Source organism: Dicentrarchus labrax, unplaced genomic scaffold (assembly GCF_905237075.1).
Source record: "Dicentrarchus labrax unplaced genomic scaffold, dlabrax2021, whole genome shotgun sequence".
Classification (NCBI taxonomy): domain Eukaryota; kingdom Metazoa; phylum Chordata; class Actinopteri; family Moronidae; genus Dicentrarchus; species Dicentrarchus labrax.
The window spans coordinates 26,179,402-26,188,703 of NW_026136715.1; positions in this window are offsets into that span (position 1 = coordinate 26,179,402).

Consider the following 9,302-nt stretch of genomic DNA (forward strand, 5'->3'; position numbering starts at 1 on the left):
ATAAAACCACAACCTGGTGTTTTACACTCTGTTTTTGTACAAATTAACAAGATACTTTGTTATCAAATTTCTCTGAAACTATTCTTTGATACATACTGTCCTCTTACACAATAAATTGCTGTTATTAAGCAGTGATACACTATCCAGGATAAAAAGTTCAAGGGTCAGAGCTTGCCAATATTCCTGTCAGCTCAATGAATCATTTGAGAGACATGTCAACAAAAGAAAAAAAAAACCTTCCTCTTTATCTTATTTCACATTCAGTTATTTAGCTCCTTTCTCTTCCACATGTTCAACATTTTCTCTTTTTCATTCCTGTTTTTATGTCTATTCACTTGCAATGTTGCACCCCAACGGTGTCCCCAAGGGAACCTGCTGCCAAACGGTGGTAAATCACCATCTGTCTCAACTCTGTGATCACCTGACCTGAAATTGTCAACCTTGACCTTTACCCCCCCACCCACACTCGTGCCTGCTGGCCTGTTGCCCTGCGCGCGCGCGCACACACACACACACGCACACACACACACACACACACACACACACACACACACACACACACACACAATGAAGGCAACATGGCTGCAGTTCCTCAAACAGCCACTTGAGGATGGCTACAGAAGTGAGTCAATCTCCATAAGCCTCCACATTAAAATGCCCAACTTCACAGTAGAAATAAACATGTTTACAACCTGGTACAAAAAACTGTTTTGGTCTCTACAGCTAATTTCCCCATCGATGACTACTGTGAAGGCGATTAATATTTATATAACCCACCCGTTTAAATAATATTAAGGCTTAAAGTTATGCATAACATATAATATATTGAACACATAAGCCTAGATATTAATAAGAATTGTATGCTCAATTAGCTGAGCTGTTTGAAGCCTGTTTTCCTACCTGTGTATACCTCTGTGTACTCTTCTCTTTTGTGTTTTTTTTTCATGCAGATCTTATTTTTGGCAGCTTAATATCTGCAACAATTACAGTTCACTGCCTTTTTGCTAATCAGAGATAGGCACAAAAACTAAACTGTAAAAAATAAATGTTTTACAAAGGTTTTTGAGATATCCGTCACTGGGCCTTCTGACACAGTCCGGATACAATGGATGTATCTTTACCTTAATAATCTCTGATAAATATAGTGTTACCGGTGTCTTAGTTTTTGGATGTGTTATTCTTTGAAGTATAAACAATGTGGTAAAATTGAAGGATACATTTAAATATATAAATGGTTTTCTACCCGAGCATCTTGACATGACTGCCTTCCCCTTAGTTAAAAGTTTAGAGGAGCTGCTCAACATAACTGACCATAACAAAATAATGTCGCAGAAGGGGGGTTTAAATATTATATCAATAATAGTGTATAGTTTTTTCGTTTTTTAGAAGGTTTTTACGTTTTTTTTTTTTTTTTGACTATATCATTTCCATGCATGTTTCGTATTTAATTATAGAAGATATACTACATCTGACTGTATTCTAATTGTTTATACAAGTATGCATGTATCCAGGGCAGCCTCCTGGTTACTGGTAGTCCACAGACCTTGCTGTCAGAACTACTTTCTCTTGAAGAAATAGTTCCTACAAAAACTGTTGACATTGTCTGTGGATCAGTGTGAGTAACCGGGTCATTGCCTCCAGAAAGGCCAAAGGCAGAGGTTTGGTTTCGGAGGTGGGGGGGACACAATGAGTCAGGTTCTTCAAACCAAATAAATAAAAAATAAAAATGCTCTTTCCTGCATATATCTACATTTCTATCAGCAGGTAACAAGTTATGATACATTTGGTATTGTGCTTTCCATAATAATGGAAGCATCACAAAAGAATTAGAAATGCTTTGTGCTTTAAATTGCTTCATTATTAATGCGGTAACCCTAAGGAGAGGCAAAATCCCTCCCTCTGGTGGACCACCATGGGTATAGTCTTTCTAATTATGTATTAAGGACAACAAATTGTCGCATTTTCTCTGAAATAAGGTCCCATGGGGGACTCAGGAAGAGAAGGGACTTTTCTTCTCTGTAATAATGTTTGGATTCCTCGGTGGAGACGTGATACTTAATAATAAATAATGTATATTTCCATCTTTACTTCAAAAAACACTGTCCTTTTATGCTTTATAGAGTAATTGATTGATGTCGAATTCTAGTGTCTTTTTGGAGATAATTGCAAATAATTGGATGTTATTTCAGCCCTGAGTAATGGCTGCAGGTCCTCTCAGGTTGCATACGGTCCCAACTCTGCTGGTAAAGCTTATTGCAGTGAACGTGTGGTAATAATGAAAGATGACTCAGATGATCATCTGGATTTTGACAGCTGCACAATTAAGACTTAAGACCCCCCCCAATCGCCAGTGGAACTTACATCCATAAATGTATGTTAGCTTCTCCTGGTCCTGGTGAATGTTAGCTCAGCTTGTTTCTCTGATAACATGAGATCCAGACGTCTGATGACTAAAATTCTTCTTCTGGTTAGACCAGTGGTTCTCAATAATTTTCTGTCATGCCCCCCCTAGGGGACAGAAATTTTTTCTGTTAGATGTTCTGTGAGTTGTTCTTGGAGGTCGTCTGAAATGTCAAAAATACGTCTCCCGATCGTGTCATTGGAAAGAGGGACAGTATTCAGTGTCTCAGCACTTTTCTCACCTATGATTGTGACCATGTCCAATGCTGCCGGAGTATTAGCTCCTCTGCTATTGTGTGATGGTTTTTTGCACCTTGCGATGTGCGTTTTTATTTACTGATGCCGCGCTCACTAAATGACCGGCCTGTTGGCGATACTCATCAAGCTTTCGATGAAAATAAGTCCAGTGGCTTATTGACATAACTGGGGCATAAAACACACACAGGTCTTTCCTCATTTCCGACCGTAAACCCAGGGCTATGTAGGCTCCATCGTATTTCCTGGTCTTATTAGGTTTATGCCGGTTACCGTCACTTGCTGTTCTTGCCTCTGACGCCTCCTCCGTTTTTCTTTTTACTCCTGTCAGAAACTTCTCCATCTCTCCTCCTCCGTCAGTCCCCCCTGCCTGTCGCGCCCCCTACCCCACTATTTGAGAAGTACTGGATTAGACCAAGCTCTAAAAAAAAGTGTATGGTAGAAATGTGGCCTAAAACTGGATAAAATGTCAATTCATGACAGACAAAAGATGACACTGTTGGAAACATTTGGGATATTGTAACATAACATAAATAACATAGTTCTAATGTTTATATTTTATTATATACACATTATAGCTTTAAGAAAAGCACATTTCCTTTTTTTCTTTTCAATGTTTTGAGCAGCACATTCCCTTTCCCTTAAGCACATTCAGAAATAGTGTCTCTAACTCTGGGCCAATACAGGCAAAACTATCTGCAGGGCCAGAGAGTGACCCTTTAAAGAGCTTGCATGTCTGTAAGAAACATGTTTAAGGTTGTGTGGGCTTTCTGTCTATGGTTTGCATTTAGGACACAGTACATTGAGCTGTCACAGAGCCTTCAAATAAAAAGTGTTTCCTACCCACTAAATGAGAAGAACCATGTGGGCGTGTCCATGTCTTAGTGGCTGTTGTTGCCACATGTGAGTAGAACTGTGTTTCCTTTATCCTGAGCTCATGGAGGAGCTGCATGTAGTTATTTAGCAACAGCCTCTTTATATGTGTGTGTCAGTTTTTCCGTTTTTCTCACATTCCAGCGAGTGGAGGTAACACAGCTGTACACTACCATTATAAAACCCAGAGGAACGCTGTGGTTGGCTCCGCTGGAAGTCTCGTCTGCTGCCCGGGCAAATGCTCTGTCCGCAACTCACGTTTTAACTGCAGCGCCAAGGCAAACCAGACTGCTGCTCGAGATCTCGTTCCTCTCACTCTTTGTCCCCATTTTCTCCAGTTTGAGGTCACTGTTTTGGTTTTGCCTTACAGTGTTTGGCTTTCTAGTTTGTGCTGTTTCATATCTCAGTTTTGAGTGCAGGTATTCATATTTATTCCTTACAGTAAGGCCTCTATACTTGGCTTAAAGTTGAGTAGAAAGAAAATAAATAAATCTCGATAATCACTCTCTTTATTTGTCATGTGCCAAATAAACAATAACAACAGAACAGAATCCATGAACATTTTTACAGTTTAAATTTCCTACTTACCTTTTTTTCCTACTTCTTAAGAAGTTCTATAAATAGTTCTGAGAGGAAACTGCAGCGCTGATGAGAAATGAGACACAACTGGTTGGATGAATCAAGCTGTAGACTTTAGAGCTGTCAGTTTTGATGGACTACTTGTGTCCAGGCTAGGCCCTGCTCCAACAGCAGCCTGAATAGCAGGAAACCAGCCATATAAATAGCTCTATGGTCTTATGCCTGATGGAGAGAGCCAATTCAAAAACAACACAAATCAACATATTGAGTCGAGGTGAGAGGGAAGCCATATGTTTCCAGAAAAGAAACTGACTGGACACTGTATGCATGCTTATTTTAATTCACCATTCTTTAGAACTTGCAATGAAAAAGTGATATTACAAGAGGAAGTGGGATGTGTTTTTATTGCTTTTCCGTTTCACGAATATCCTGTTGCACTTGTAAACACTGATTTTCTAAATGACTTTGGATATTGCATTTACGAGGAATGAAATACCTAAATACGTATGCGGAAAGAACCAATGGCATAGAGGTTTATGAATCTAGTAATCTTCTGCATAGTCTTATCACCTTATCACCACCTACAGGCCAACTTTATTTATTTTTTCACCTACACAATTTACCAAGGAAATGGGGATGATGCATACATCATTCATTTGTGATGTGATATTTTTACACAAGTCTGAATTTACTAATATTTCTGTAAAAAAGTACATGGTATAGTGATTGTATAGAAAAGCCACATCAGCAGAACCTACTTTTATTATTTCCAGATTGCTTTTTTTAAATAAACCAGCATCGTACACACAGTAGTGCTGTTCCTGCCGTCCTACCGTCGTGACTGGCAGTAAGGAATTTCAAAGTGGATTTGCGAAACCCTTCCAAGGAACTTTCAGGGCCAGTTGTATGTAGTGCTGGTGTCCCCTTCCCTCATGGTTCTGAGAAATAAGGAAGAACTCTGAGGGAAAAGAATGTTTATTCTATTGACTTCCCTTTGTTTGCACACACCTTTTCCATCCCAGAGAAGAGTTTTTACCGAAACTGGTATGAAGGTGTCAGAGAAGTGTTAATCCTCTGCCTTGTCATATGTTCTGCATTCACTAAAGGTGCTCTAATCTGTATACTTATATTAATAATGGATAAAAGGACTATGTGTAATGTGAAAGATGTTGCTTTTGCTTTCATTTTAAAGGCATGGAGGTTGCCAGAAACAGTTAGCAACTAGCTGGTGAACACAGTGGATCATTCAGCAGCTAAACTAAAAAGGAGAGTGAATATTGTGCTCATTCATAACACTACTTTAATTGAATGCAACAGGTGCTCTGCAAATAGGCAGTTAATGCAGGTTTACTATTTATACTGTACAGAATCCCACTGCAAGAAAAGCATCATCACTGAGGAACCTCAGGAGTCCTCCCTGATGGTAAATACAGTGATTACAAGTGTACTTAAAAGGCCACTGTAAAGTGTAATGATGCGGCATATACCATAAGAGCTTTCTCATATACTTTCCCCCCTGGTCTACTGTATATAAAACCCTGTTACAAAAACAGCCACAGCAGCTGATGACGTTGTGTCTTCCAGAGGCCCCTGAATGATTTCCTCCTCTCTGAAGTCCTGTGGTTCGACTGAGGGTCAGAGTCTCAGCCCGCATGAGCTTCCTCCTCCTTAACTGGAAGTCATCGAAAGAACAATGAACCAGCACAGGTGGAGTTCTAAAGCACAGTCTGACTGCTGTTTAACAGACTCTTTATTGAATAAGAAACATGTTGGTGTGGTTGGGTTGTGATTGTTGTATTATATAAGAAGGGAAACAGCTTTATGAATGTAACTGCGAGCTTTCTGCCAAATGCTAAAAAAGCTTAACATTAATTGATAAGCAAAGTCCTCTGAGCTGTTTTGGCTTATGAATAGTTTGACTTTGAGAGTTTGTTGTTTTAAAGTCTCTGTGCGTAGGGGGGTGTTTTGATGCCCAGGGCTCACGTAGCAACTAAAAGCGACAACAGTTATGCAATCCAGAAAAATGGGGACCTGCCAGCCCTCGCAGTACTCAAGTTAGAAAAAAGTGCACACCGCTGCTCCAGACTTACTAAATAAAGACACAATCAAACAGTCAGACACCAAAGCTTTTGTTTTGTGAGTACAGAGTCAAATAAGTCCTTGCCATGACTAATTTCAAACTTTCTCTCAAAGCTCCTTCTGCAGTTGCTGCTTTAGAAAGTTGATCATTTCTGGCTTCAGTTTTAGCACCGTAGACAATGTTCACAGGTCTGAAACACCAAAGACTGTGTTACCTACTTTGTATTGATTTCACTTTTTTATACAAGTTTTGTGTTTCATTGGACATCTGAATACCTCTAGACTGGCTGAGAGGTTATTTTACCAATAACACAGCCAGCTTTATGCAGAAAACAAAGAACAAGTTTATTTTCACGTCACATGTATGTATGACTGTATATAAGTCATTTGTGAGTAATGTAATAGTCTTACAATAGTGTGTTTGTGTGTGTCTAAATCTTACAATATGCCTTTGACAAGGTGACTTGTTTTTGCCTCTTTTAGGTGACAGCAGGGCAAAGTTCAACTACCTCTGACCCTCAGCTGGGACGTGAGGTTGGAAGCTTGGATGGTGGTCTGACTCGTGGACTAAAGGTACGATCACATTAGCCATCTAAACTGCCCTGCATTCAAGCCTGAAAAAGGCATGAAGAGGAGGTGTGACAAGTGGTGGCGTGAACTAGGGGAGTAGGGGCGTGCTGACAGCCCTTTGCCTCTCCCCTGGTTTCGGTTAGGCAGTAAGCGCCCTGTGAGCTCGGTCAAGCTCTGGTGCAGCCAGCAGGCAGTCATTGCCTAAAACCTCTGCTAACAGCTCAGACAAGAGGGGAGAGGGACGCGTATGGGCTTATTTTTGTGTCAGTAGAAACTGTCCAGGTCCAGGAAATGCTCAAAAACAAACGTGCTGCTTGGCCAAAAAGGAGCTCTGTGTATCTGCACTCGATTGCTTCTTCCTCAAGGACCTTGACCTGTATGTGACCTTTAAAAGTGAATCTTGTGGATTGAAATTTAATTTAGAGAACTGAATTTGAATTGAGAGAACTGAAAGTGAAAGTACATGAAAAGTAGAATTTTTAGTGAGGCTCAAATACAGTTTCAGTTGCAAGTGAATTCAGATTCATAATATTATATTCAGTTTCAAGTTGATTGGAATTCAGTTTCAAAGTAATAAATTTAAATTATGCTATTCAGATTCAGTTTTTCAATAGTTATTCATGTTAAACAATACAAATTCAAATTATGCAATTCAAATTCAGTTTTTTAATGCAATTATTCAAGTTGAGCAATTCAGATTCAGTTCTAAATGATTCAAATTCAGTTTCTACTGACACTAAAATCAGCCCATAGACACGGGCCATCAGCACACTCTGGTACGCCAATGACTCAGATGTTGTTGCGGTGGCTGAGACTCCAGTAATAATAATAATCCAGTAATAATCCAATACTTGATGGTTATTATTTACTGAGAGATGTGTATCCATGTTGCCCAGTATGCCCAGCTAATCCACATCTAAATTCAATATTTATTCAATAGCAATATTAATCCATTGCTTTCCATCTTACATTACAGTTAACTAAACCTTGACTAAGAGAGCAGATAATCATTGTCTTGTTTTCAAAAATGTTTCACTCTCACTTTTGTCTGGCGCAGAGTCACAGAACAGCACTGGAAGACACACACACACACACAGACCAAGAGCTGCTCTGCCCAGCTGTTAGTAAGACAGAGTGGAGAGAGAGTTACTTTTGACAGATAATCCGTTCATCCTCTCATCAAAGTTGCAAACATTGACACCCGCTCTGGCACGAGGGGGAGGCCGGGCCCTATAGTATAATGGCCTCAGGAAAGGGAAGGTGATACTGCCTATCAACTGTGATAGTCTTTACTCTTTCCTCCCTCATTTCTTTCCAGCCCGATAAATGCTTGTTTTCCAAGATAAGTAGTTAGATGTGGGCATAGTATCACTGAATGAAGGCTTACAGGTCAGACATTTTATTGTTCTTTCTACAGAAACTGTTTCTCACAGGAAAATCCAAAGAAACTAAACATCCACCACCAAACACCCACAGTTATGTCATTGTGCTATGATCGCCTCTCACACGCAGCTCTTGGCTGCTCTTTGATGTGTAGCAAGTATACTCATTGCATCATTCTCACTCTTATCGTCACTTATCCAGACATATAGCCTCAGACGCTTGGGTTTCTGAGGAGAAGAAAACAATGATTGTCCTCATGGGAACACTGCATTAAGTGTTGTCTCCTCTTCTGCATGCACGTGGAGAAAGAGGGGAAAACAAACTCCTCTCTCCTTGGAGCTGAGGTCATCCTGAATTAGTTAATTAAAGCAGGTTGTTGCCAAAACATTAGATCATCCCCAGCTTGTTTTGTCATTAACCCAAGCCCCCCGACTGGCCCCCTCTCTTTGAGAAGGAGAACATGAAGGAGGCAGATCATGCCTTCATGTTGGATAACTGCAGTAGAGCTGTAACCTTACTAACTTTCCAACTCATCATTCAGCTCTAGATCTTTTTAAATTTTATTATAGGCTGAAAAATATTGTATTCCTGTAATTTCCGGACAGTTTTCACTCATTAAAAGTAATGCTGTAATAAGTCAGTTTGATTCCTGACAGGTATTTTAGGTTTAAGCATATTATCCCATCATGTATAAGAATATTATGGTGGAAATTATGTAAGATTATAGTAGAATAGAATATTAGGACTAACTCAGTAGGTTAAATTCATTGACTAATTCAGAACACAACTATACGTCTAAACGTCTATGTTGTGTTTAAATAACACATTCCACGATCCCTTTTTTAGACCAAATCTTTATTTTCATCCATAGCCAACATTCAGAGTAACAAAAGCAGTTGTAGTTGTTCATCAACATGAAATATCATATTCACATAGAGCAGATAATAAAACATTTAAATTCCCATATTGTTCAAACAAATATTAATCGGGATAAATTAGCATTTATTTATGAATTACGTCATAAAAAAATATACTAACAACAGATTCAATGTTTTTGTCCTTCACGATATTCCACATTGAATGTTTTTGAATGTAAAATGTTCTACATTTATTTCTTAAGCATGAAGACAATTATATCTACAGCTGTAAAATAAAAAGATTAT